Source organism: Dasypus novemcinctus, chromosome 5 (assembly GCF_030445035.2).
Source record: "Dasypus novemcinctus isolate mDasNov1 chromosome 5, mDasNov1.1.hap2, whole genome shotgun sequence".
NCBI classification, from domain to species: domain Eukaryota; kingdom Metazoa; phylum Chordata; class Mammalia; order Cingulata; family Dasypodidae; genus Dasypus; species Dasypus novemcinctus.
The window spans coordinates 160,408,190-160,436,019 of NC_080677.1; the positions used below are offsets into that span (position 1 = coordinate 160,408,190).

Consider the following 27,830-nt stretch of genomic DNA (forward strand, 5'->3'; position numbering starts at 1 on the left):
CATCTCTTCCCAAGGAAGGGAAACACGGTGGCCGATCCACCCTCATATCTTAGAAAGGAATGTGGAGAAATATTGAAAGGCAGCCCTCATGCACAACAAATTTCCCCCAATATCCTGCCCCGGGGCAGACGACGTCACAGGGCGTCACGTGGGGAGGTGTCAGGTGGCAGCGCCGGGTGTCGCGGGCCTGGCGCGGAGTCCAGTGGCCTGGCCGCCCGGAATGAAATACCTTCCTCGGCCGCTGGACACCGGTTAAGACGGTGGCCAGGCGGGTGGACGCTGCCCCATGGCGAGACCGCGGGTGCAAAGGGCGGTATGAGAAGCGCAGGGGTGCCATTCAGGGGACAGATCCCAGTATGAGAAGCCGGGCCAGCCTGGGCTGTGCCTTCAGTGCTGGTCTGTGATAGCGCTTAACCATCCGGGTTCTCTTTGCTTCAATTGGGCCACTTCATTTTAAAAGAAGTCATGATGGAAAGACACTTTTACATTTGGTGGCGGACTTGGCCCAGCGGTTAGGGCGTCCGCCTACCACATGGGAGGTCCGCGGTTCAAACCCCGGGCCTCCTTGACCCGTGTGGAGCTGGCCCATGCACAGTGCTGATGCGCGCAAGGAGTGCCCTGCCACGCAGGGGAGCCCCACGCACAAGGAGTGCGCCCCGTAAGGAGAGCCGCCCAGCGCGAAAGAAAGTGCAGCCTGCCCAGAAATGGCACCGCACACATGGAGAGTTGACATAGCAAGATGACTTAACAAAAAGAAACACAGATTTCCATGCCGCTGACAACAACAGAAGCGGACAAAGAAGACACAGCAAATGGACACAGAGAACAGACAACTGGGGTGGGGTGGGGGGGCGGGAAGGGGAGAGAAATAAATAAATCTCTTCTGCAAGAAGAAGGGCTTGTACTTGCACCCCAAATCAGCCAACGAGGGCCCCAGCTTGTCAGCGCAGGTCACGGCATACTGCCGGGAACACAGATGTCTCGGGGGGGGGGCAGCAGAGAGGAGCCTCAGGAGACCCTCCTAACGGAGTGGTGCCCATCTGGGGGCCGTGGCACCGTTTACATTCTTGGCGGCACCAGGAATCTGTGTCTCTCTTTGTTGCATCATCATGCCGCATCAGCTCTCCGTGTGTGCGGCGCCATTCCTGGGCAGGCTGCACTTTCTTTCGTGCTGGGCGGCTCTCCTTACGGGGCACACTCCTTGCGCGTGGGGTTCCCCTATGCGGGGGACACCCCTGCATGGCGCGGCACTCCTTGCGCGCATCAGCACTGCGCATGGGCCAGCTCCACACGGGTCGGGAGGCCCGGGGTTTGAACCATGGACTTCCCATGTGGTAGGCGGACGCTGTATCAGTTGAGCCACGTTCACTTCCCGTGGCACCATTTACAGACATCCACACGTACATAAGTGAGCACACCTGGGCACACACACGAACACACCTACGTATTTCTTTCCTTTCTGAGTCCCGGCATATTGTTGAGAACCCAGTCACCCACACGCCAGGCACAAATATCAAGAAGAGCCTCTAAATACAGTTGACTGTATTCAAAAACCAAAATGACAAAAGACAGGTGGCCAAAGGCTGGACTGAAACATTCTACCCAGAATGCACTTCGGGGTGAATAAAAGAAAAAGAACTCCAAGGGGCTTTCAGGAGAAAAGGGAAGCAGCGTTCCGGAGCCTGCCCCCCGGAAGGCCTTTTCTGGGTGAGCGTATCCTCAAGGCGAGGGTGGCTGAGGGCTCGGGCTCGCCCGCTGCACAGCTGCGTGATCAACAGCAGAGCAAGAGGCAACGGGACGCGAGGTTTGAGGGTGGACAGGCCAAGCAAGAAGGCATGGGAAACCAGAGCGCATGTCAAGTTCAAGGGCGGAAGGACGGGAGGGGGCCAGAGACAGACCCCAAAAGGGATGGTGGAGAACGGCGCCCCCAGGAGGCCGCCAGGAGCAGCTGCACTCACCAGAGGGCCCGCAACGAGGGGAGCAAAGTTCTGGGCAAAAGGGGACAGGGGCAGTGGCGAAGCGGTGGTTTTAGGCAAGCGTCAGCTGTAAACAAAGAGGGGAAGGGCCAGAGACACAGATGAGGGAGGCAGACCCCTCTCCCCCTGTGCTATCTTGGTTCTCTTCGCTGACCGAGGCCGGTAGTCTCCAGCATCCTGGCAGGGGAGGCCAGGGTGCCGGGCAGGGGGCAGCTCTTCTCGGCAAATGCCACAGGGCAAGTGGGTCCTATGGAGAAGGGGCTCAGGAGCTTGAGGCCAAAAGAGCTTTAGCCTCCACAATCGCAGGTCAAGTTTTCTCTGGATTACAAAACTGAACTCCCAGAAACCTTTTCACTTCTCAGCAGCCTCCGTGCGGAACGTTTTAAGCCCTGCGGGTTTTGAGCCCTGCAGTAAGAAAGCCGAAAAATAACTCTGGATTTTAGGAGGCCACTCACATACGCCAGCCAAGTCAAGTGTGTAGAACTAAGAAGCCTGATTCGTGGATTTGACTATAAAGCAGAAAACGGCTCCTAAGAAATAAGACAAAGCCTGTGGGAAAGGAGCTGAGTGTCTTCAAATCACGTCAGAAAATTGTAAGGATACCCCAGTGGTTTATCGAATTTAGCGAGGTTACATCAAGGATTAAGGGAGTGGAAGGAGGAAAGCATCAAGGCCGCCACCTCAAAGAAAGAGCTAGAGAGGCGAAAAGAATCAGGCTGTAAACGTCAGGCAGATAATTGCCTCCATGCCTCCTAGTAAATTCCATAGCTATCAGGAGAGGAAAATGGCAAAAAGAAACGGCAGAGGTTGCAGCTCCACGGTGACTGGCCCTGGGCGTCTCTGAAAGGCAGGAAGGACGCTTTGGTAATGGCTGGGTGTGAGGTGGCACAGCACTGCGGGTACAGTCAGCAGCGCTGAAATCTGTACCCGAATAGGAGCAGTGTGTATCTGGAAACAAAATGAAAATTAAAAAAAAAAGATCCATGGAACTACATGGTGACCCCTACGTTAAAGCACCGACTTTAATTAATAGTACAATGATAAAAACGTGCTGTCATCAATTGTAACAAATGATCCACACCAATGCAAGGTGGGGGTGGTAGGGGGGGGGCATGGGATCCTGTGTTTTATGCATGATTGTTCTGTAAACCCAACTTCTCTAGGAGAGAGAAGGAGAGAGGGAGAGGGAGGGAGAGGGAGGGAAAGGGAGGGAGAGGGAGGGAGAGGGAGACAGAGGGAGAGAGGGGGGGAGGGGGGGGAGGGGGGAGAGAGGGAGAGAGAGAGAGAGAGAGAGAGAGAGAGAGAGAAAAGAAGGAAGGCAGGAAGGCAGGAAGGAAGAAAGAGAGCGAGAGAGAGAAAGAAAGACTTTTCCGGAGTATGGAGACAGCCCTGGGGAGCCTAGGAAGAGCAAATGCTTGAATAAATGCCTCTTGCACAGATGTGGAAAAGAAAGCCAGCGGTGAACAACAAACAGACAGCATCTTTCTCTTACTATGTCTATTACTAACTTTTTCATAATAAAGATTATTATATTACCTTTAAAAAAACAACAACAAGGACCAGTAAAGGTGGAAAACAGGAAACAAATCTCTCTCTCAAAAGGAACAATAAGAGGTTATTGCAAAGAAATTTGGAGGTTGCTAAACTTTAAAAAACTCACAAACAGTTCTGGTTTGATTCAGAAATGGAAGATTTTCCAAATTGATGAGATTATTTTACATCTAAGTCAATTCTGGACCATTGGAGCGCAATTCCGTTTGAAGGCTGTGTTGTAAAAAAACATGCATGCATGAAGAAAGGACAAGAGCTACAGAAAACATCCTCAAGTTAAATGCTCTCTAGAGTTTGTGATTACATAATGATGGCCACGTTGTCTACCAAGTCTTCTAACAAGAAGATCTAAGATTCAGGCTCATGCTTCTAGATTCACGGAGTCTGATTTTTCTCCTCCTCTCTTCTTCCAGGGACAAAGCCCTTTGCTTCATGTTGTACCAGCGGAGCTTCCACTTAGTTCATAATTCATGGAATGCAGAGGGCTCGCCTTATCCCACGCCTGAAAGCCCACTGTCTCCCTGCTTGTGGAGTCGCATTATAGAAGCTTAATTTCTGTAAGTCCATTTCCTCTCCTGACATGAGGGGATAATAATATTTACTTCACATGGTTGTTGTGAGGATTAAATGAGATTAAGGGTTGTAAAACAATGTGTACAACTCCTGGCACAGACTAAGAATGCAAATGTTAGAAACGTGAAGCCCTTTAAAAAAAACCACATTATCTAAAAAGATGCTCTACTTGAAAAAACAAACAGGCAATAACTATCAAAAGCCTTAAAATTGTTCATGCCTTTTTGATTCAGTATTCTATTCCTAGCAATGTACCTAAGGAAATAAACAACAATTATCCCAGTGTGGCCCTGGGTTTGTATATAGTGATGTGTGCACACAGTGGGACCAAGAGAACCAACTGACAATGAACAGGAGATAACTCTGGGCCAGCATCATATATATTATGAAATGGGGGGATAAAGCATGTTACAAAATATAGCAAGTGTGTTTGGTTGTCTTTGAGCGTATATGAGAAGAAAAAATATTAGGTTATCTACTAAGATGCATTCATTAGAGGTCACCTATGTGGTTGTGGGATTATGATTCTTATTTTCTACTCTTTGTTTATCTGCTCATTCTAACATTCTAGAATGTACATATGTTATTTGTGCAATACAAAATAAGGAATTATTTATAAAAGTCACCTGGGATTTAGCAACAAATTATTTGTGCTTGCTTTTCTGATTTGCTTCTAACTCTGAAAAACTTAGCACTGAGTATGATATACATGGGTCCAGATGAATTTAAAAGAAAAGGGGAAACAAGATAGTATTCCTTTGAGAATTTTAAAAGCTGGAAGAACCATAACATCGTATCCAAATGCAGAGTTGCTTTATTATCTGAATTTGTCATCTTCCCATCATTTTCCTCGAGTTAGTTATGTATGAGTAGCGCCACGAGGGGGCGCTCTGCATTAGCAATGGGAGGAAGCCGCTGAAATCCCCGCACGGAAGGAACTTTGACACCAGCACCCTGCTGGCTTCGGGTCAGCCTTCGCCCTCACACCACCCTCCCAGGGCCCCTTGTTCAAACGCTCGTGGGCCGTGGGAAACCAGTCTGTGAAAAAGCCACAGTGGGCTGCCCCGCTCGTGAGGTTACCACCAACCAGGCAAGTCTAAATGGTTTCAGCAAGCTGCCACTGAAGACACACAGTGCCGTAGCTCCTGAGACTAAAACAAGACCAAAGAACAAAAGCCGAGGTTGGGAGACGGTCTGAGAAGTCACTAATTCTACCCCAAAGACGCAGAGTCTGTCGGCCCCTTGCCGATCAAAGCAATTTCAGGTGGTTTGGGGTAAGATAAATCAATCAAGGAACCAAATTTCCTTTTCTAGATGTCTGAAATAGTGTAAGTAATAAAATTATGCAGCCTCGTGAGATGTTGTAAGTCATGCTATGATTTATCGCCAATATCACCAAATCTCTTACAATATAGGATAAAGTCTGAGGCGTGCTAAAGGGTAAACAATAAACAAACGAGGCAGCCACATCTAATAAATAAGGAGTTCAGGGTAGAAATTCCAAGAAAAGCAAAGGAGAGGGCCTGCAGGGTGGTGGCTGAGAGCATACCTTCCAGAGAGACAGACCTGACGTGGCGCCTCCATCTCAACATTCTCCGTCCACAAGACCTCGGGCACGAGACCTGGGCATGTGAAAGTCTCCTCATCCATAAGAGAGAAGCCATCACCACATCATCATCATCATCTCATCATCACCATCATCATCATCACGCCTACGTTACCACTTGAATGAAACCAGGTAATGCATGAAAAATGCTAACCACTTACTAAGAGCCGAAAAACACAAGGGGGGCCGCATGCTCCTGTGCTCAGCTGTGGCTGAGGGTCTCCCCCGGGCTTGAGTTCTCACTTGCACACACACAACACACACACGGGCATACGCGGGCACACAACGGGGTGCTGGCTTTCAAAGGAGCGAGCCTGATGGCTTCTGCAATCCTTTCTAGGATCCTGCCACCGCCCCCAGGACCCAGGCCGTGGGGCCAGCCAAGCAATGCGCCGTGGAGGCGACACCAGCAGCACCGGCCACTGCTGCCCCCCGCGGTCTGACCACGCAGGCCCCCCATGGGGAGGTGTGCTGGCGCTGAGTTGGTGCTCATCGTCACTTACGCGCTTCAACAGCCCTCGTCTGTTCCTCAAGTGATGTGGTAGAGCTTTTAGGGATGTGGACAGGCTCCTGGTCCTGCGTCCGCGACTGGAGGCTATCGGGTGAACGGACACTCGGGATGATGAGCTGTCCCTTCCTGGCTCTGGATTCTGGCCCGAGACCCGCGTGCCCACCTAAGAGAGGGCACAAGGGCAGGGAGTAGCTGGCGGGCAGGTGGGGGAGCGGAGGGTGGGCACTAAGGGGCCACCTTGTCCGCAGGTGGCCTGGCCTACCTGCCTGCTGCCCCCTGCACCCCCACGGCCCCTTGCGGAGCTCAGCAGGGGCTTCGGGGTCCGTCGTGAAAAGTCCACATCCCCAGGCAAGGCACCGCTGCAGCCTTGCCAGACAGCTTATCAGGGCCTGGAGAGTTCAGTAAAATGCAGGAAAGGGGTCCAGAAAAGAAGCAACTGGTGTGAAAAGAACTCCTCCTCACATCTCGGTTTTCCGTGAGTCCTGCCCAGACCTGGGGTGGCCCAGCCCCCCGTCTCCCACAGCACTGACCCCATGCACCGCGGGCAGCAGGTGTCGCATGGGGTTGAGCCTCCCCTTGTGCCTAAGACGGAAGCCAGGGCTGCATCCAGGGGGCCGGGGGGCCTGGGACTGGCAGCGGCGGAGCCGAGCCAGAGGCGGCCAGAGGGAAGCCAGGCTGGGAAACGGAGGCAATTTTAGAGGTAGATTGCTCACATCGATCTACGAGGCACATACGCACTTTTCCGCAAGGTGACGGTTTACATATGGCCCATAAGATACGAGCACCCACAGAAGTCACTCTTATAGTTATGACATTCTCAGTTATCTTCTTTTTCCCACATCTCTTTCTTGCTGTCTGCTAGCTCTAACGAACATAGGAAGACAGGGTTTGGGAATAACCTGTTTTATGAGTTTTCTTTTGGTTCTAGCACTTAACCTCACACTAACAAGAATAAAACTGAGACTAACTTAGAGACTGCATTGGAAATACATGCTGTATTTCAAGCTCAACTACAAATGGGTAATAAAAATGGCTGTGTCCTCCAGAGAAGTCAAAAACTAAATAATGGAAAAAGTGTTTCCTTAATTCTTCTCCGAAGGAGATTTTTTTCTTAATTACTGGTGTTTTAAGGTTTGAGTAGTCCGAATGGATCATGAAAGCAGATCAAATGTAGTGTATTCAACACAAAGTCCTTTTAAAACACATTCACAAATGAAATAGTTATCGACAACACGATCTCAGAACCAGGATGCCAAAAACAGCACCTTCAAATACAATAAAAGAAAGGCACAGTAACAACTTTCTTTCGGTGAGCTCACAACCCAAATCAGACAACCCTCTCCCCCTAACTTCCTAGCAGCTCACCCCTATGGCTGCCCCTGGAATCGCGTGGCAGGGGAGAAGGTTGTAGCTTTCGGCATCGCCGTCCTAACTGCTCAGAGGCCAGGGCACAGCGGTAAACCAGGAAGCATCTGCAGCACATAAAATTACTTTCAACTTCTGAAGCTTCGAGGCCTACAGCCAAAAGGTAATGAGCGCCCTCAAAAATATCTTCTTCTTCTTAAAAAAAATTTTTTTTTGGGTAGAGGGTGAAACAAAACAATTTCGGGGTGAAGGGTAACCACGAATCTTCTTGCTTCAATCTCCTCGTTTTCCATTCAGGACCAGGATTTTTTTCATGCCCAGCTCTCCCTGCTTTCAACGCCATCCCAAGGCCCGCTCCTCCGGGCAGGGGCTAACGCTTCTCATCACCCTTCAAAGGAATCTTCTGCTGCCCAGGACCCACGAGAACTTGCAATTGATCTCTACTCAGGAAAACACTCATTTCTCTTTAAGAAGAAAAACCACCTTGGTGCTGTATTTCTCCACCAAGTGCTCTCATCTGAAGGTGCTCCGTTCATCCAAAAGCGACTCCTGGGAAGCGGACTTGGCCCAGTGGTTAGGGCGTCCGTCTACCACATGGGAGGTCCGCGGTTCAAACCCCGGGCCTCCTTGACCCGTGTAGAGTTGGCCCACACACAACGCTGATGCGCGCAAGGAGTGCCCTGCCACGCGGGGGTGTCCCCCGTGTAGGGGAGCCCCACACGCAAGGAGTGCGCCCCGTAAGGAGAGCCGCCCAGCACGAAAGAAAGTGCAGCCTGCCCAGGAATGGTGCCGCACACACGGAGAGCTGACACAACGAGATGACGCAACAAAAAGATACACAGATTCCCGTGCCGCTGATGGTGATAGAAGTGGTCACAGGAGAACACACAGCGAATGGACACAGGGTGCAGACAACTGGAGGGGGGAGGGTGGGGAGAGAAATAAATAAAACAAAAAAAAAAACAAAAGCGACTCCTCCTCCTTCCCAGCTTTCCAATCTCGGCACGGGCATTCCCATGGTCACAATCCTGCCATCGAAAGAGGGAGGGCAAAGAGCTCAGGGGAGAAGCCCCAAGGCTCCGCAGCTGGTGGGATCAGGCGGCCAGGGCAGGAGGGCATCTGGAAGGGGCACGGCTTTGGAAGGGACCAGCCTCGGTGTCGCCAACCCACTCAGCCTGACTGAGCCTCAGTCTTCTCGGCTGTGAAATGGGGCAGCGCCACGGAGCTTTCCAGAGTCACAATGAGGAGTAAACGAAGTCAGTCCCGGGCTTGGCACATGGTCTGTGCACAATGAACACCTTAGCTTGGCTCGTTCTCCAATCTCACTCCAAAAGTCCGGTTAGAACGCAGTCAGGGGGTCCCAGCCAGAGGACGGCTCTCTGTGTCACAGATCGGCTGATTCTGGGGGCCATTTTTTTTTCATTCAGGTTTAAATGTTCTTCACAAAAGCACTCAGTTAACACATATCCACTGACAACCAATCTAAGATGCCATAAAAATATCAGAGCCATGCTTTTTTTTTTTTTAACATTTTAACACTTTATTTTTTATTTTTAGAGAAGCTTCAGATTACATAAATGTTACATCAAAATATAGGGGGAGCGGTTGAGTTCCTGCTTTCTACATGGGAGGTACCTCCTAAAAAACAAAACAAAACAAAAGAAAAAACCAACTCAGGGAAACCAATGTGATTTGGTGGTTGAGTGCTAGAGTCCCACTTACGAGGTCCTGGATTCAATCCCCAGCCCCTGTACCTCAAAAGAAAAAAAAAAAAAGGGAATTTCTACATACCCCACCACCTCCCCCTCTCACACTTTTCCCCATTAACAACATCTTCCATTAGGGTGGTACATTTGTTACAGTTGATGAACACATATTGAAGGCTTGCTAACCAAGGACTATAGTTTACATTATAGTTTATACTTCATACTGCACAATTTTATAGGTTTTGACAAAATGTATAATGGCCTGTATCCGTCATTCCAATGTCATGTAGGACAATTCCAATGTCCCCAAAATGTCCCATGTTACATCTACTCTTCCCTCTCCCTCCCCTCAGAACCTCTGGTGGCCACTGCCTTTATATCAATGATAAAAGTTCTTCCATTTAAGTCTATAATAGAATAATAATAAATCTACTTTAGTTCATAGTTGCATTCCTGCCTTATGTTTGTTCATTCCTCAATCTTGAGGATTTGGGGATGATGATGCCCACTCTGTTTCTGATTGAGAGGGGCTAAGAGCCCATGGGGCAGATGGATGAAACTGTCCTCCTTGCAGTTGTAGATACTCTGTTTTTGGGGATGTCGTTGTCCATCAGATTCAGGGCTCAACCAGCATATGAACAGACTGAAGATTTAAGGCTTTTGGACATACATTTAATGAGTATAATGCTAATTATAGGTTCAAATTAAAGGTGCAGAAGAGTCATGTGTAGGGAAATTATAAATGTATATAAGCCTGTTACATTGGGGAGCATATATTTCAGAGTAAGGTGCACTGACAGGGTACTGAATTCCTGAGATTGTCTGCCCTGCCTATAGTGTCTAAATATCTCAAGGGGGTCTCATGAACCCCACTGTTTGAGGCACTGTTTATTGTGGCAGTCAATGGGATCTTGCTGAGCCGTGTATAAGCATAATCTCTGGAATGATCTCCTGACTCATTTTGACATCTCTTAGCCGTAAAAGCTCATTTGTATTTAATATCCCCCCCTTTTGATCAAGGTCTTTTTCCAGATGCATCACTAGTTGGCACTCAGTAATAATCCCTCGGTGACAGGGAGGCTCATCCCCAGGAGTCATGTCCCATAGTGGGGGCAGGTAGTACGTTTACATACTGAGTTTGTTAGAGAGAGAAGCTATAGTTGAGCAACGAGGAGGCTTTCAGGAGTTAACTCTTAGACAATATATAATACTAGGCTAAGTTTTATTTCACAAGAAAAGGATCATAGGTACAACCATCAATATCAAGAGCCTGGCGTAATAGTCTGTCCTCCTTCTGAGGCTCTTTTTGAATGCTTGGCCTACATATGGAACAGGGACTTGCTCAGAGCACCATCCCCTCTTTAATGGGATCTCCAAAGCTATCACTTTTCACTGAAATTCTGATATGTATCCAACGTCTCTTCTTTTCCCCAAGATTTCATTAATTACCCATTTTAAAAAATTTAATAACTTTCCTATATCTTTAGGCATTTTTACCAATAATAAAACAATCTAAAATTATCTCTTAATAAAGGAGTGTATATCTGCCATGAATATATACAAGGGTCAACAATGAGAGCATTTCTTCCTCCATGGTAAATAACGCTCTGCTGAAGCCAGTGATGGAAATGGGTGTGTAAAAACCGTGAATAGCATGCTACACAGCAGGCATATTTTTAAAAAGCTGCACCAAAATCCAACAAATTTTAATGCAGTTTTAGCTTTCATTTCCCATTTGGTAAAATATTAGGATTACACCCCCATTTTGATTTTCATTTGTAATTTGGCTTCAGTTAATTTCCATCATTTAGTGGACAGCTCTAAAACAAGTTGAGTATCTTGTGTGAATACCAAATGAACTGGAACAACTTCTATTTGAGAAGGAAATTTGCTGGTAATCCTTTTAGGATAAGAATAATCATTTCCTAGTTTCATTGGATCAGTAATTACCTTTCAGCCACACAGCAATTTTTTTAAAGGCAAGGAATGACATACCAAAGGCATATACGTAGGGATATTATCCTGTTTATTCATCTCAAAACTTGAAGCATTTCTTTACAAAGCTGATATGTAATTTGCTGTACTTGTTTTTAGTGTGTCATTTTAAAAAATCAGTACTTCCTCTTTTACGTCACTACATATTTTTTTTCATTCATTCGCCCTTCCCCCCACCCCATGCCAATAGAGTAATCCATAGCTATGAAAATAAAACATTTTGGAAAAAAAAATTGTTCTGGAAAGCCTTATGGCTTTTCCATGGCACAGCCCCAACCATTAATCTCCCACTCATCCACTGCCAAGAGCGGTCAAGCCTGGAGCATATATTAAAAAATGTACCGTTTCCAATTCTTTCTCCCTCTGAAAAATGTGAGCAAAGTGTTGAGTCAGGAGAGTCTTCCAAGGAAAGAGGATGGGGAGTCCCTCCTCATTCAATTACATAGGACATTTTCAGGACTTCTGAGCATTTACTAGTGGAGCATTTGAGAAAGTCTGCTGAGAAAGACCACACTGCTTCCTTGAGGAAACAGAACCACATCTCAAGCTGTGATTCTGAGACAGTCCACAAAAAAATATGCCTTCCTGGAGGCTGGGGGTGGGGAAATCAACTCAAGAAAGCAAACAGCCTTCATCAAGTGGCCGCTGTCCTTTGGCTCCATTGACAGATCCTGCCCCTCCCCAACCTGAAGTGGGGATGATCTGAGGCATCGAGACGGGTGACCCACTGCTGAAATTTATTGCTAACGCAATCACCCATTCTACTGGTTTGTGCTTAACGTTCACGGAGCTATCCCGTGTTAATGACAACTGCAAAATCTAACCAGGAAGTGTCTTCAGATTCTAAGGAAACTTCTTGTTGAGACGTATTTAAATGGATGAAGGTAGTGTGTGCTACTTACACAATAATCCCTGTTTTATAGATTAGCAGAGAACACGAAGAACGAGGCGTGATCTGGGCTCTCCCTGCAGGGTGTGTCAGGAGGGTGCACGCGGTGCACTGTTCTTCATATGTCATCTGCACTGCAGGGCAGGTCTTTGCTAGTATATTTAGTCAAAGCGAATTCTTATCCTAAGAGCTCTCTCCAGAGGGAATGGCTCTGGACTCACTTAAGTGGCAATGAAGGCTTTAGGCCCATTTCATTTAGCCTAATGGCCTCTTTGGGTTTTTCCAATATTTTGATTCTTGGTGATATATGACTGTGCTCCTCCCTGGAATTTTAGACCACAGATGTCCTCTGGGCAGCTCTCTGGGGTGGACCCTGGTGCGACCTTTGTATTTGGGGGTGGGTGGGAGGTGATGTCGTTGCCATGCTCTTATGAGTCAGTAGCCTTGACCTACACCAAGCACTACTACTGCCCCCAGGCACCATCCGCCAGGACTCTTCGGAGCCCCTTTTAGGAAGACACAGTTGTTCATTTTCGGGGCTAATTGTTGGTGAGGAAATCGCTGCCCTTGGAGTCTCAAGTCAGCTGGACTGCTCGAAGTTTTCATATTTGAGGCAGACAACAGAATGAGCTGTTTTCCATATACCTGTGTTGCATCTCTAACTAGGGTCTGGGAATGATTAGCTTGGACACCTATGTATTGCTTGTTTTACAGCTGGAAAGAGACAATCAAATTGCCCATTCAGTGTGAGAAGGATTTACCACCTGCAGAGCCGACAGTGGCTTCTTGGAGAGTGTGCAGTCGATTCTGAGATGATAAGGGCTCTTCATCGTACCAGCTCGCTGAATCCGCAGTCTGTTTTAACTCCAAAGAAGAACCCAGGCACACTCCTACCATCAAACATATGGAAGGCAGATAGAAAGAAACCTCCTTTATTTCCTCTAGACATAAATAGTAAAGTCTCCCTTGAGCTATAACATGTACAAATAAGGAGATTCTAAAGCAGGGACTGTTCTCTGGCCATGCTAAAGTAAAGTTGCCTTCCTATTATTAAACGCTCATCCTCTGTTACAAACACCCAATCAGATCACGGGTGAAAAATCCTTCGCTATTCATACGATTAACTAAAGGGAGGCTTTAGGTTTCCACATTCCCCAACAATAAGGTCAGAACCGACTCTTGGAATCTACCCCAAAACCTCAACTTCCTGCTCTGCAAGAAGATTTACCTCGGAGAATGAATAGGCTTCACGGCTGCCAAAGCAAAGTCCTTTGTGTGAAATCAGTCAGAACAGGGCAACCCGTAACTCCACTGGACGTGCCACGTCCTAACACAAAACACAAGAAAGGCTAATACTTTTCTGGCTGACCTCTACAAACATGTGCGTGCACAGATACGGTAATGTCTTATTTATTGGACATTGTCACCAAAGTGAGATTTCCAGAGAAGACATTTTGAAAACACTTTTTTAGATGCTATTTTTTTTTTTTTAAATCATCTTGTTCCTTTTGAATTAGTTATACAGTCAATCTTTTTGAGCTTAGTATAATGGCAAAAGTTAAATCTCTTTAGATGGTACAGGATGAACCTTAGCTCTGATCTAATCCAGGAAGTCAAAGCAAAGAGGCAAGTCGCCGCAAAGCAGCAGAACTAAGAACTGCTGGGGCAGGTCAATGGCAAGCTTCGCCTTGTTGACCCACAACTCAAATACACTGGGATTGGAGAGAGAAAAAAACCAGTGGAACTGGTGTTCAGTGGAACCAAATATAGAAATCAGAAAGAGTTCCAAATACCAGCAGAAATTTGTACATCACAGGGTGGCATTTCAAATCAATGTTGAAAAGATTAATTAGTAAGCCGTCTTGACACAGTTGGCTAGCCACGTGGGAAAAGAAATACATCTGGATCCCTATAATAGTGGAATCAGGAAGACCCTTCTAGAAATATAAAAAGCTTTATAAATGAGAACACATGAAAATTTTAAATTCTTAGGGAAAATCTCTGCAAAGTCAAAGGACATACTAGAAAAATATTTGCACAATTAAGATGGACCACTAATTCCTAAAATTTATAAAGTGATTTTGCAGATCAATATGAAAAAGAGTAATCATCCAAGAAAAATGGGCAAAACCCGAAACTGGAACTCTATGTACCAAAGAATGTAACTAATTAACATATGACACGATATATGACATCATTTCTTTAAAAATATAAACACAGCAAGTCTCTTCTTGCACCCATTAAATTAGCAAAATTTAAAGAATTTTGACGCCTAGGGATGGCAACGTGAAGACACTGGTGCTTATATACTACGGGACACCCAATGCGGGCGTAACCTTTCTGGTAAAGTTTGTAAGTCTTTTGAACAAGCACCTCCACTTCTAGAAATTTATCCTACGGAATAGCTGAAAAGCTACACCCAGGGTCTAAGGCAGGAGGCTGCCTCTCTAACCACAGCGTGGGCTCGACGGCTTCATTTGTTGCTCAGCTGTCTGTGCCCGCATCTGAGCTTGAGACTGTGCCAGATGTCTATGGCGGCTGAGGCCCCGGCGCTGGGCAAGTGAGGCTCTCCGTGGTCTCATGGGTTTTGCACCCGGGCACATCAGCTCTCAGGACGGATGCCTGCATGGCTGTCCTCTCCTGCCTCACTCCAGCACGGACGGTAGGAGAGCCTTCCTTACCTTCTAAGATCTGTACACTGGCCCTCCTTTCAAACAGCATCAGGTAGCAAGAGCATTTGAAAAAGACTCGTTTGAAAATAAGGATGAGACTTCAGGAACAAATAAGGATATTCCAAGACTATGTGAACACTTCCTAATTTTTTTTTTAGCATCCCAGCCATTGACACCAACAGGACCCTTCCAGGTCATCCAACCCCACGTTTAAGAGCCTGGAACGAGGTTGTGTTGACCGCCTTGTCCGAAGTCCCCAGTTAGCAAGCGGCAGAGCCAGCGGGAATCCCAGGGGCTCCTCAACACCAGGTTCACGCTCTCGGCTCTAAAAACCGTGTTGGGGAAATCTCCTCAGTTCATCAAAGTAAATACGGAAGGGGCCATGGGATATGATGGCAAATGGAAGGAAATAGGCTTTGTTTTCCGGATTCCATATCACGACGCTTTCCCAGGAGTGTTTGGCTCCGATAGGGGAGATGCTCTGCTTATCTAGAAGTGGAAGTAATTACATAAATAAACATCACGTCTCCACTGGAAAGGGAAGCAAAAGACAGAGCTCATCCCCCGAAAGTGGTTAACACAACATCCAGCCTAAGCAAAAACAGTGGAGCAGGGCCTCCTTTCCAGGAACGAAGCGGCGCCTTGGCAAGACCGTCTTCCAGCCGGCCTGCACAGCCCTCGACGCGGACTTTAGAAGAGGCTTTCACCCCACGCAGGAGACATGAAAAGGGAGGCCTATCAAGTGCACCCGCAGGAAGCTTCTAGAAAGGGATCGAGGGGTCCGTGCACAAGCCGGGGCACTGAGGTCGGCATCCACTCAGGGGGACGCGTTTCTGGGTTCTCCTTCTGCGGCCCGAACGCTGACTGCACAGGGCGGTGGAAGGTGGCGGGCACGGGGACCCGGCCGCCCGCTGGGCAAAACGCGTGCCCCGAGGAGGGCGGGCAAAGCACTTGGAGGAAAGTAGGTGCCTCTCTCCGGGCGACACGACGAAGCACCAGCTCCACCAAACAGTGCTGGGCACGCGGGGGTGACTGCGGCAGGGGGACGGAGAGGGGCAGCTCACACCTCCTCCGGGAGGGGACAGGGGCAGGCCCTCCTGCGGCCATTCTCCCATCCACACCCAGGAGATGGTGCCATGGTGAGGGTCTCCCTTCCATCACCAGGACACCACGGCCGGCCGCAGATGTCCTTCACGACACTGTGCATCATGAAGCCGTAGCCGCTGACGCAGTGGAACGGGACAGGCAGGGGACAGCGGTCGAGCAGGTGGAGGCAGAGGAAAGGGCGCGCTTGTCTTCTGAGATCGACTTCATTTGACTAAAGTCACCCCGCACAATCATGACCCCTAAAGGCAATTAAACTGTGGCTGGTCTTGGGGTCCCCGAGCGGCCCGGGCCCAGGGGTGACCAGGCTCCCTTAGCACCCCAAGAAGTTCACCAGCCGCCCTGACGACAGAACCCATGGGCCCAAGGGCACCATTGGACGAGCTGTACCCACAGTCCTGGCTATCAGGTGCGAGGACAGTGGCTTCTGAAGGCAGGAATGCAACAGGCCCCAGACAGGCTGTTTGACACCAAGAAAGTGAGCCCTTGAGGGATGGCAGAGGATCTCCTTCCATTTATTTATTTATTATTTTTTTAAGGTTTATTTATTTCTCTTCCCTTCCCCCACTGCGTGTTCTTCTTTGTCCACTTCTGTTGTTGTCAGCGGTACGGGAATCTGTGTTTCTTTTTGTTGCGTCATCTTGTTGTGTCAGCTCTCCGTGTGTGCGGCACCATTCCTGGGCAGGCAGCACTTTCTTTCACGCTGGGCGGCTCTCCTTACAGGGCGCACACCCTGTGTGTGGGGCTCCCCTACGCGGGGGACACCCCTGCGTGGCAGGGCACTCCTTGTGCGCATCAGCACTGCGCATGGGCCAGCTCTATGTGGGTCAAGGAGGCCTGAGGTTTGAACCGTGAACCTCCCATGTGGTAGGTGGATGCCCTATCCACTGGGCCAAGTCCGCTTCCTGGATCTCCTTCCATTTAGGATGCTCATTTTCTTTAGATCGAAAGGAGCTCATGGGAAATGAACTTCAAATGAAGATGTATGTGCATGGCCAAAAATTGTATGATAATGCTCAAAAGGGAAAAAAAATGTATCTAATAACTGACTGATTATAGCCCAAATACATTTTCTGTGCTAATGAAGAGATATCCAAAAAGGGATAGTAAACAAGAATAGAGGTTAAATAAAGAGAGAGAAAGGGAGGTGTGGGATCATTATTTGAGACACTACTATGTGTCATACCTATTGGATTCTTTCATGTGTATTTTATTTCATGTGTATTTAATACTGAGAAAAATATGGTACTATTTTCAGTTTTATAGATGAGGAAACCAAGCTTCAAAATAACTTGTATATAAGTATCAGGAGTTGAAACTGTATCAATTGAGAATGGTACAAGATTTAATGAAATCACATTATACTGAGGAATCACATTATATTGAGAAATCACCTTATTAATGCTGTTCGAGGGAAACGGACTTTGGCCCAGTGGTTAGGGCGTCCGTCTACCATATGGGAGGTCCACGGTTCAAACCCCGGGCCTCCTTGACCCGTGTGGAGCTGGCCATGCGCAGTGCTGATGTGCACAAGGAGTGCCGTGCCACGCAAGGGTGTCCCCCGCGTGGGGGAGCCCCACGCGCAAGGAGTGCGCCCGTGAGGAGAGCCGCCCAGCGTGAAAAGAAAGTGCAGCCTGCCCAGGAATGGCGCCGCACACACTTCCTGTGCCGCTGACAACAACAGAAGCGGACAAAGAAACAAAAGCAGACAAAGAAACAAGATGCAACAAATAGACACCAAGAACAGACAACCAGGGGAGGGGGGAAAATTAAATAAATAAATAAATCTTTAAAAAAAAAAAAATGCTGTTCGAATACTATAAGTTTTTGTTACATGTGGACATCAACACTACCCACCATTCAAACAAACTGGAAAGTTGCCTTATTCTTCTAAATAATTTATCCTTTGAGGGTACACTGTTTTAGAACATGTCTTAAAACTCAATGTAAGTACCCAAGCACCAAAATATGAAATACAGCCTATGTGTTGTTACTACTAAGAACTTAAAGAACTTTACAACAAAAACCTGTAAAAATACCCTTATAATATGGATTTAGTGTGTTTCCCTTGTGTCAAGTGGGGAATATTTCTCTTCCTAAAATTCAGAACAGCTATAACCTGGTAATTCCACTTGATACCATCATACAATAGGATTCTATTAAATTTTAAAACTACAAGTTTTTCACTTGTGTTTTTCCCCCCTACACACCATAGAGGTTTTTATTCACAATTTTTGGTGAAAGTGAACCCTTTCAATAAAAAAGGGTTTCTTTGACTCTTAAAAAAGATAATAACTTGCATAAAAAAGTTGACTTAGGCAACAGTCTGGATTGAAGCATAAGTCACTTTGACTCAAAGTTTTCCTTCTCTGTGTAAATGAAATTTATGCCTGAAACATTCGCTTATCTTTTTTTCTAGGTGCTCTTAGCTAAGATGGTTTCAAGATGATTTTGTTTAAGATGAAATTATTCTTTCTTAAAAAGAGTGATCCATCTTATAAAAATAAATTCTGTTTAGATTTCATAGCTACCAGAAAAGAACTAAAGGAAATAAACATAAAAGCCCTCAAATTGACACTATTTTTAAAGGAACATGCATGACTTACAGCGTCGGGAAAAAAATTAATATTGTGGGAAAGGAAAATCTATTTCGAACAAGTTTCAGGTTAGACGTACAGGAATTCCTTTAGCATCACGGTCAAAATTGTAAGATAGGCTCAGCTTCTTAAAAAGTTGTCACCCGAGACGCCCTGAAGGCTTGCACCCAGGCCGGCTTCAGTGAGTGGGCAGGGTGGCTTGAGGTGGACCCCAGAACAGGAGGTCACGTGCTCTGAGGAAACAGACCAAGAGCCTGCTCTTGGGACACCAGAGAACCGCAAGGGGCTTGCACAGGTGTAGGTTCCACCTCAGGGCTTCAGGGGAGGGTTGCCTGACTCAGGTTTCTTCAGACTAACCTGGGAAGGTACCCTCATGGAAGCCCTGGGGAAGAATCTAGAAAGTTCCCCACACTGGGACACAGGCTGCGTAAGACTCTTCTGGAGACCAAAGGACCTCAGGGGAGCGGGGCGAGGCTGATGGCCCGCTGACCTCGTCGTGGGGGGCCTGGGCGCTTGTGAGCGCTCTTCTGGACTACAAACTGCGTTAGAAAACACCTCGAGAGCTTCTAATAGCCCATGGATTGCTGAAACCGGCAAAAAGTTTAGAAAAAAGGCAAATGCGGAAACGCTCGTTAATAAATGGTTCTGTGTCATACTCCCGTGAAGTGAGGTATGCGTGGGCTGTAAGCCATGGGTCACTTAAGAAATAATGCATACACAGAGTCAACTTTCCAGGCCCTTTTCCAAGAATCTACACTGCATTCCATCACTGTCAGGAAATCCTGGGTTTCTACTAAGAAAGAGCTCAGGAGGCACAGTAGCATCTTCCAAAAATGCAGTATTTGTAAACATATTTTTAAAGTCCCGTGCCAGATAAATCAGTATGCCACGTCATTAGCACACTGCCAACAAGACAACACTGCTACATTATGGCGCTTGGCCCAGATGAGTCCTATCAAGACTCAGCCGGGGGTCCAGGTTTGTCAAAGAGTATGAAAGATGATTGTAAATTACCACGTGGCTTGTTAACCCGAAGGAAGAGCAGCAGGGCGGTTAAGGCAACTGGACTGTGCTGGCTGGGTTCTAGAAGCAGCAGCTGAGGACACAAGCTGGGGCAGGGGGTATGCGACTTTTACGGCAGACGTCTGAATACTTAAGGAAACACTCCCTTTTAAAAATAAGAGTACTTTTAAACAAAGCACTTAATAAACACATTGAAGGGCAAGTGTGCTAAGCTCACGAGAGTCAGGACTCTTCTGGCAAACACTCCTGCCACGTGCCACGTTCTAGCCCATGGGCGAGGGCACCGTCATAAAGAGACGTGATCACAGCGAAGAGGACGGATGCAGAAACCCACATCAGAAACCGCGCGTGCCAAACGCAGGCCAGGGAGGGGCTCTGCAAAGTCCAAAGGGAAAAGAGCAACACTCTACCAAGCTTGTTTGGTAGGAAAGGTGCTCACTAAATGTAATTCTTAAGGACAGCTAGTGAAAGGCAAAACTGGCAAGTGGGGAATTGTGCGTTTTGTGCTGGATGAACTCCACGCTCTTCTTCTTGCTAGAGCCCCTCACCGTGGAGCCTGCTGCTTCCAGCAGCACATTCAAAGGGTACAACTCAGGGGTTTTTAGTATATTCGCAGATTTGTGCAACCACCACAAGTTTAGAACATTTTCATCTTCCCAAAACAAAACCCGGTACCTATGAGCAGTCACTCTCCTTTACCTCCCAACCTCTGCTTCTCCAGGTGACCATGAGTCCACTTTCTGTCTCCAGAGATTTGCCTATTCTGACGTATTACTGGAATCAAACAATATGTGGCCCTCTGTGATTGGCTTCTTTCACTTCGCATAGTATTTTCAAGGTTCGTGCATGCTGTAGCACATAACAATTCTTCATATCTTTTTTAAGGCTGCATAATATTCCACTGTAGGGATATATCACATTTTATTTATCCATTCATCAGTTGCTGGACATTTGGGTTGTTTGAACTTTTTGGCCCTTATGAATAATGTTGCTATGAACATCCATGAAGAAGTTTTTGTGTGGATGCCACTGCATTTTAAAAGGAGATGGGGAAAGAGGAACTTCTTTGATTCAAAAGGTATACATTCCCAGCAGTGGAACATCAACAATGTGCCATAGACCAGGAAATATGTTTTAAAGACCTTCCAGCCTCCGCAAATCATTCCCCAAATGACAACTTTCTAAGCCTGTGTCTTGTAAGCTGTACTTCTTTCAACATTATTCATTTATTCTAAAAGTATTACAACTATGTGCTAGACATTGTTGAAGTTAGAGTTTCAGTGGATGATGAACAAGATAATCGTGGTCCAGTCACCAACAGAGATTGTTACTTAAGCAACCAAATATAATAAACATTTATAGAGCAATGCTTCAGTATGTGTTCATCAGTTGTAACAAATGTACCACACTAACAAAAGATTAACAGGGGAAAGTATGGGAGGGGAGGGGGGAAGAGGTGGGATAAGGAATCTCCTTTATATTCGATGTAACATTTATGTAATCTAAAGCTTCTTTAAAAAAATAAAGTTATAAACACTACTATAAAGGGAGCACACAGTAATTGGAAGAGAGTTGAATGCACAGTTGTGGTAGGAAGAAGTCGATACAAAAGACAACCCTTTGAAACAACTTAGAAATTTTGACATGTAGTTGAAAGAGATCTGAGGGTCACCTACTTCATTCCCTACTTTCCATGGAGCCTGTGGTGGTTTGGGATTGTATGTACCTTAGAAAACCAAGTTCTTGAACTTAATCCATTTCTGTGGGTTGGAACACATGGTAAGTAGGAATTTTGATGAGGTTACCGCAGTTAAAGTGTGGCCCAACGCAGTCGGGTTGGGTCTCAATCCTATTACTGGAGTCCGTTATAAGCGGAATGAAATTCAGACAGAGAGTGAGAAAGCCATGGGAAAACTGACGGTCGGTCAACAGAACCCAGAAGAGAAGGGAGAGGCCAGGAGAGGCTGCCATGTGCCTTGCCATGTGACGGAGGAGCCAGGACCAAGGATCACTGGCAGCCAGTGCCAGAATGCCAGTCTTTGGGAAGAAAGCATCAGCTAGAGGATGTCTTGATTTGGACTTTTTCCTAGCCTCAAAACTGTGAGATAATAAATTCCCATTGTTTAAGTCAACCCATTACATGGTATTTGCTTGAACAGCCAAGACAACTAAAACAGAGTCCAAAGTCAAGTCTTTTATAAATATACATGTACTCACCCCCAAAACATAATTGCTCATAATTTTAATGATTTATTGGAAGCAGACACATACCCTCCCTCCTTCACTAACTTACCTCTTAACCTTTTTCCACACTGAATTCAAGTTTTGTTTGGCCTGGAAGTCTTACTTTCCCCAGCCTTCTCACTATATTTATGGCTCTTTTCAACATCTCCAACCACTCCTTTACTTGTTGAGCTAAGACTAGATCCTAGCTCAGTGAACGTTAAGACATGAGCTTGGTACAACGGGCTTTGCTATGGGACAGAGGTAGGTTGATTTAGAATTTCCTTCCAGCAAGGTCAGCTCTTAGCTCCACTTATAGGGCAACTGGTCCAGAAAAGGCCCATTAAAGGGCTCAGAAAGAACTGGCACAATGCTGCTTGTGACAGTTAGGCTAATGTGTCAACTTGGCGAGGTAAAGGTGTCCAGTTGTCTGGTCAAGCAAGCACTGGGCTAATTGTAATACAAGGACATTTCATGGACTTTAATCATCAGTGAGCTGATTGCATAGATGGCTGGTTACATCTACAATCAACCAAGGAGATTTCCAGCAGCGATGAGTGACATCTCATCCAATCAGTTGAAGGCCTTAAAAGGAGAAGTGCTTTCAGCATTAAGTGAGAGAATCCCCAGCTCTATGTTAGAAAGCAAGCATCTCCTGGGAACTAATCAAGGACTTTCTTTGGAGTCCCTGGTTTGCAGCCTGACCTGTGGAATTTGGACTTGTACATCCCCATGGTCACATGAGAGAATTTTATAAAATCTCATACTATTTACAGATATCTCCCGTCGGTTCTGTTTCCCTAGAGAACCCTGACTAATACATTGCTTTTGGGGAAAATGCCACTAACAGATTAACTCAAAATGCATGCCTTCTGAACAATTTATGATCCCTGTGCACAAAGGAGGACGCTCTTTGTGCCCTGCCCTTCTGCCCTGGACACTACCTTCCACCTTTTTGTTTTCATCCATATCTCCAAATGACCACAATCATTCTGACCATGGATCCTAAGTCCCTTCTTCTTCTTCTCCTACTACCTCATCCTTGTCCATGTTTCCTGCATATCTTGTAGATTACAGGACATTTTGGGAAGGTACTGGGTAGAGGACGTATCCCTTTAGGATATTTCTGGATAAGAACTTTTTTACTCCTTCCATGATGGACATTAATTCATGATTAAATGTACTTTCAATGTGCGCCACCAAAAAATCCCCTCAAAGAGCTGTATAGTATAAAATGATCATTTCTTTGCAGCGATAACACCTTTGAGAAGTGTGACTTGTAGATAAGCATCAGCAGGTGCCCTAAAATTTAACCAGATGTCCCCGCGTAGGGGAGCCCCACGCGCCAGGAGTGCGCCCCGTAAGGAGAGCCGCCCAGCGCGAAAGAAAGTGCAGCCTGCCCAGGAATGGCGCCGCCCACATGGAGAGCTGACACAGCAAGATGACGCAACAAAAAGAAACATAGATTCTCATGCCGCTGACAACAGAAGCAGACAAAAGAAGAACATGCAGTGAATGGACACAGAGAGCAGACAACGGGGGGGGGGGGGCGGGGAGTTTGGGGGGGAGAGGAAGATAAATAAATAAAAAATCTTAAAAAAAATAAAATAAAATAAAATTTAACCAGAGTACCAGAGTACCCCTTTCACTGCTCGTCAATCTTCTGGGTTGTCACTCCGTCACAGAGACACTGCGTTAGTCTGACCACTCACCTCTTTTAAATCATATTGTAAGGCCTGTGACCTTACAATCTTCAAGGTACTTCTAAATGGATTTTGTGATGACCCATTCCCCATCCCTAATTTTCCTCCAGGCAATAAAAGCTTTCAGATTTGTCATTTCAAGCTATTCTTCGTATGTGTCACATAGAAATGGCATGCTGCTCCTTTTCTACTTTCATGTCCTCTGTGGACATTAAGATTCCCAACGAATATTCAAGTCTCCTGACAGCTAAGCCATCAGTGCCTACAGATTTCAACATAAGCAGTCTGTGAACACAGCCTTCTGCCAGACCTCCCAATACTTTTGCTCCCTCCCCGAATGCCCAGTCAATACAACTAGACCAAGACTAAGGCGTTTCGCTTCTGGAAAACAAAACAAAGACAACTTGACCAATTGGTGTCATTCTAAACCAACTCCTTCCTCTACCTAACAGAGAAACCAAATTTCCCTGTCCTGTTGTTCCTGATAAAGAATGTTTCCCGCTATAGAAGCTGCATCTCATTTCCTGCTTGAGCTTTCCTGGATGAGCTGTCCTTTCTTGGACTCATCCTTGGGCCTCTGCCATCCCCTCCACTGTGTTGTGGCATTCTTGCTCACCTCTCCGCTACTCAAGCACCTCTTTGTTCCCCCTCTAGGGTGTCCTTCTACCTTCATGACCTGAGTTAGAAAGGCCTTTCAAGGCTTCCTTACGCAAATTTCATTATGGCACAGTCAGGGCTGCTGGATTCCCATTTAGTCTCTGCCCTGAGAGTTTCCCCTTAAATGCCAGGAGTCTCCTTTTAAAAAATTCAGTCCTCATTAAAGCTGCTACATTGTAGCCTTTGAAGATCCCAGGAAAAAAACTTTTCACACGATTAAGGTATTTATCCAGCTCCTGCATCAGGAAGGGATATTTTCAGGTAGGCCAGTCAAACTAGTTAATTCTTCTTCTTTCTCCAACACAAAAGGTCCCCCTTGGTTTTTGGTGGACTTATCTGACACTGTAAGGCAGAAGAGGTCTGGAGAGTCCTGGTACTGCCAGGGTCTATGGCTTGGCAGCTGTGGTCTGATGTCCAGAAAGTGCCTCCACGGCATCTCTTAAATGAGAGAGAGATCTACATCAAAATTCCTTTAAAGTGTTCTCTTGGCTCTTTTTTCACATTGTACTTCCTTAACATATAGACCTTCTGCCCACGGATCTTCTTTTATGTCTTCTTAAACCACAAGGAAATGATGCAAGGCTAACATACCCTTCCTTATTCTTATAAGTCAAGCAAGGTCTAAGTCAAGAAGAGAGATTCTACTCCCTCACTTCCTCTTCTTATCACCTGCATGTTAAGCAGATGCTTTAAAGAGTAGTTCTATGCATTGGCCACCATCTTTCCTTTGAGATTTCTTTGTTGATGGCCCATTCCCCAAACCTATTCCCTGTTGAAGCTGAGTCAAGGGTGGCTGATGCTCAGTGAGTGCCTGGTGAGGAAACTGATGCGGTGGGAGCTCCTCAGATGTTTTAGCTTTCAATGTCAACTGACCTGGCTTTCTTAGTCCTGTTTAATGAGTGCGGACATCAAGCCTCAGGGACATTAAAATAACACCTTCTGACTTACTAAATGCAGGCAGTCCACGTTCAAATTCCAACCGATCTGTTCCATCAGAGGTTACCCTATCCATCACTGCCCCCTTAGATCTTAAGGCAATTTACCTTTCCTTAAAATACACTTGGTTTTACCCGTCCCAAAGACTTTTTCATTACTTAGGGAAGCTGAGAATCCTCATTTTCCTCTGAGCCCCAAGCAGAATGTAGTAGAAATGTAATATAGTATACTACATAGCAATGCTACTAATGTACCCAATAAAGTAATACTGTCAATTTTTAAATCTGGGAAGACCCACATAGATGGGCAGTGATTTCATATCCCATGTTACAAATTCAATGAAGAAAAATGGGATCCCAGCTTACCTGGTAATATCTACAGTGCTAGCTCAGTGCATAGATTCACACAGGTACTAAGAAAAGCTCTGCCTAGAGAATAAATGTGGTGCACAAGAATGAAGAAATAAAGATCTGCATTAATTGTGCTATGTGTGAGGATGCTTTGTGGTTTTACGGTAGAAAAAAGGAACACAGTCCTGAAAAACTGAAGACTTAACATATCAATGATTCATTTATTCTTAGGAAATAGTAAATAAATGGGTTTCTCTGTTAACCAAGCTGTTTCACCGCTCAGTGGCACAATCTCTCCTCCCCGTCAGGGAGTCACAAAGCTGTGTGTAGAGAGGACATCAACATTTAGGCTCTGGAAGAGGGGTGCCATGAAAACACGCACCGACGGCCATTAGAGCCGGAATTTCAGCACTAATCAGAGAGTTAAGGATATACTCTTCGAAGCCTGAGTTTGGATCATGGTTCTGCCATTTGTCAGCTGTGATCCTGGGAGAGGTACCTAAATCCTCTCGGCCTCCATCTCCTCATCGGTAAAGTGGGAATAAAAACTAAAGGACAGATCTCCAAGGCTTTGGAGACTACTCAAGGTGGGAATGTATGCAAAGCGCTGAGGACTCAATGAGCAGTTCTCCTAAACTGCTATTGGAAAAGAACTTGGCATCAGTTAATGAAACATCAAAGACTCGTTTAAAATCACTTGGGTAAGCATGTCTTGGTGGGAATCTTAAACACCTCACTCACATGAACTGCCATAATTGTTTTGGAAGCCACAAGTGATGCTGGCTTGGTGAACTTCCATTCCTGAAACATCTTACCCTGCCTTGTAAGGTGGCACCTATAAGATGGTTTTCTAAAATGCTGACGATACATGGCTACGACTCACCAAAGGATAAGCAATACCAATTCAGAGGACTACCACTAGCTTGCATCCACTCTAATATAAATCTGATGAGTTTGCACTGTCATCATCCAGAAAATAAACCCAAAACATTTTATGCTGACTTTCAAAAATGCCCACCCAAAAAAAAAAAAAAAAAAATCAAACCAATAAAAAGAAAAACTAAAAGTGGTGTGCCCAAGACATTTCCAATACAAACGGTGATTTACCACCTTTCATGCTTGTATTTTTAGGTATCACTTACAAACCATAGGCCTTTCCACATCACTCTCTTTCCCAGCAATCATTAAAACGCCACCTTCCAACTGTGCCTCTCCTAGGAGTTGAGAGTTTTGAGAGCCAGTGTTAATTCATATAACTGTGAAAGCACCCAAAAGCAATTTAGATTTCCTCCTTCACCGGAAAAATAATAATGTCACAAACCTTTTAGCAGACAGCTCAGTTGAGAAAACGCCAAAGCAAAAAGGTAGGAAAATCCATTTTGGTTTGAGGTAATACAGAACTGACAAATCGCAAAGCATGACATTAAATAACACCACAGTAGTCACACCTGTTTGTTTTGTTGCAAGATAAATCAGAGTTGAGTTTTCTGACAGCACATTTTATTTGGGACACCAAAGTTTTGCTGTGGCAGAGGAAGCCAGATCACTCGCAAAAATGCAAGAAGGTATGGGTTCTAGGGCGGCGAACAAGATTTATAGACACAGAAAGGAAGTCAGCTTGACTCCTATTGATCGGGCAAGAGTCAGCCCATCTTACAGGGGCCGGCTTGCACTGGGTCAAGGTAATGAACTGTGGGCTTGATGGGCAGCCTTGGTGGGGATTTCAGATTTCCAAAGATAGAGAGGAAACTCAAGAGAGAATTCAAAGAGGAAATAGAATACCCTCTCCCCCCCTTTTTTGTTGTCTCTGAGGGGTTTCCAGGGTTTTCTCTATACAGTTTTATCAGTTTTTTGCTAAACATGACCTTCACACTTTAGATTTGAGAAATATTAGAGAAAACTGGAAAAAAATGTATTATAGAACCACAACCCCTGTTTTATGAAGAGCTTTTGCCAGTTATTCTTAAATAGACTACCATAAATATTTGTCTTTCATGAGTTAGACGAGAATGCTCTGCCACTAAACTTAAAAAATAACAATCTCTCTAATTCTTAGGGAGGTAAAAAGGGTGAAAGAAGAAAACAGAAATTTTATGGTTTAAGATCTTCTCCTATAAGATGTTGATTTCAAGATCTTGAGTGACCGGAACAGTCCAAGGAGGTAAATAGGATGAATACAATGATACCCTATAAGAACCTTTAAAAGTTAAAACATCTAACAGAAGCAATACTGTGCTCTAGCGATGAAGAAAATGATCAAGTCAAAACAGGATATGCTGGGCTATGATGTGGACCATTGACTATGGGGTGCAATGATGCTCAGAGATGAACTTACCAGGTGCAATGGATGTGTCATGATGATGGGAGAGAGTGTTGCTGTGGGGGGAGTGGGG

General features: G+C 45.9%; 1 protein-coding gene across 11 annotated transcripts in view; it reads right to left on the reverse strand.

The window, feature by feature from the left end:
* Window positions 1-27,830, reverse strand: part of KIAA1217 (KIAA1217 ortholog) — a 687,185-nt gene that overhangs the window by 146,462 nt on the left and 512,893 nt on the right. The window lies entirely within an intron of this gene.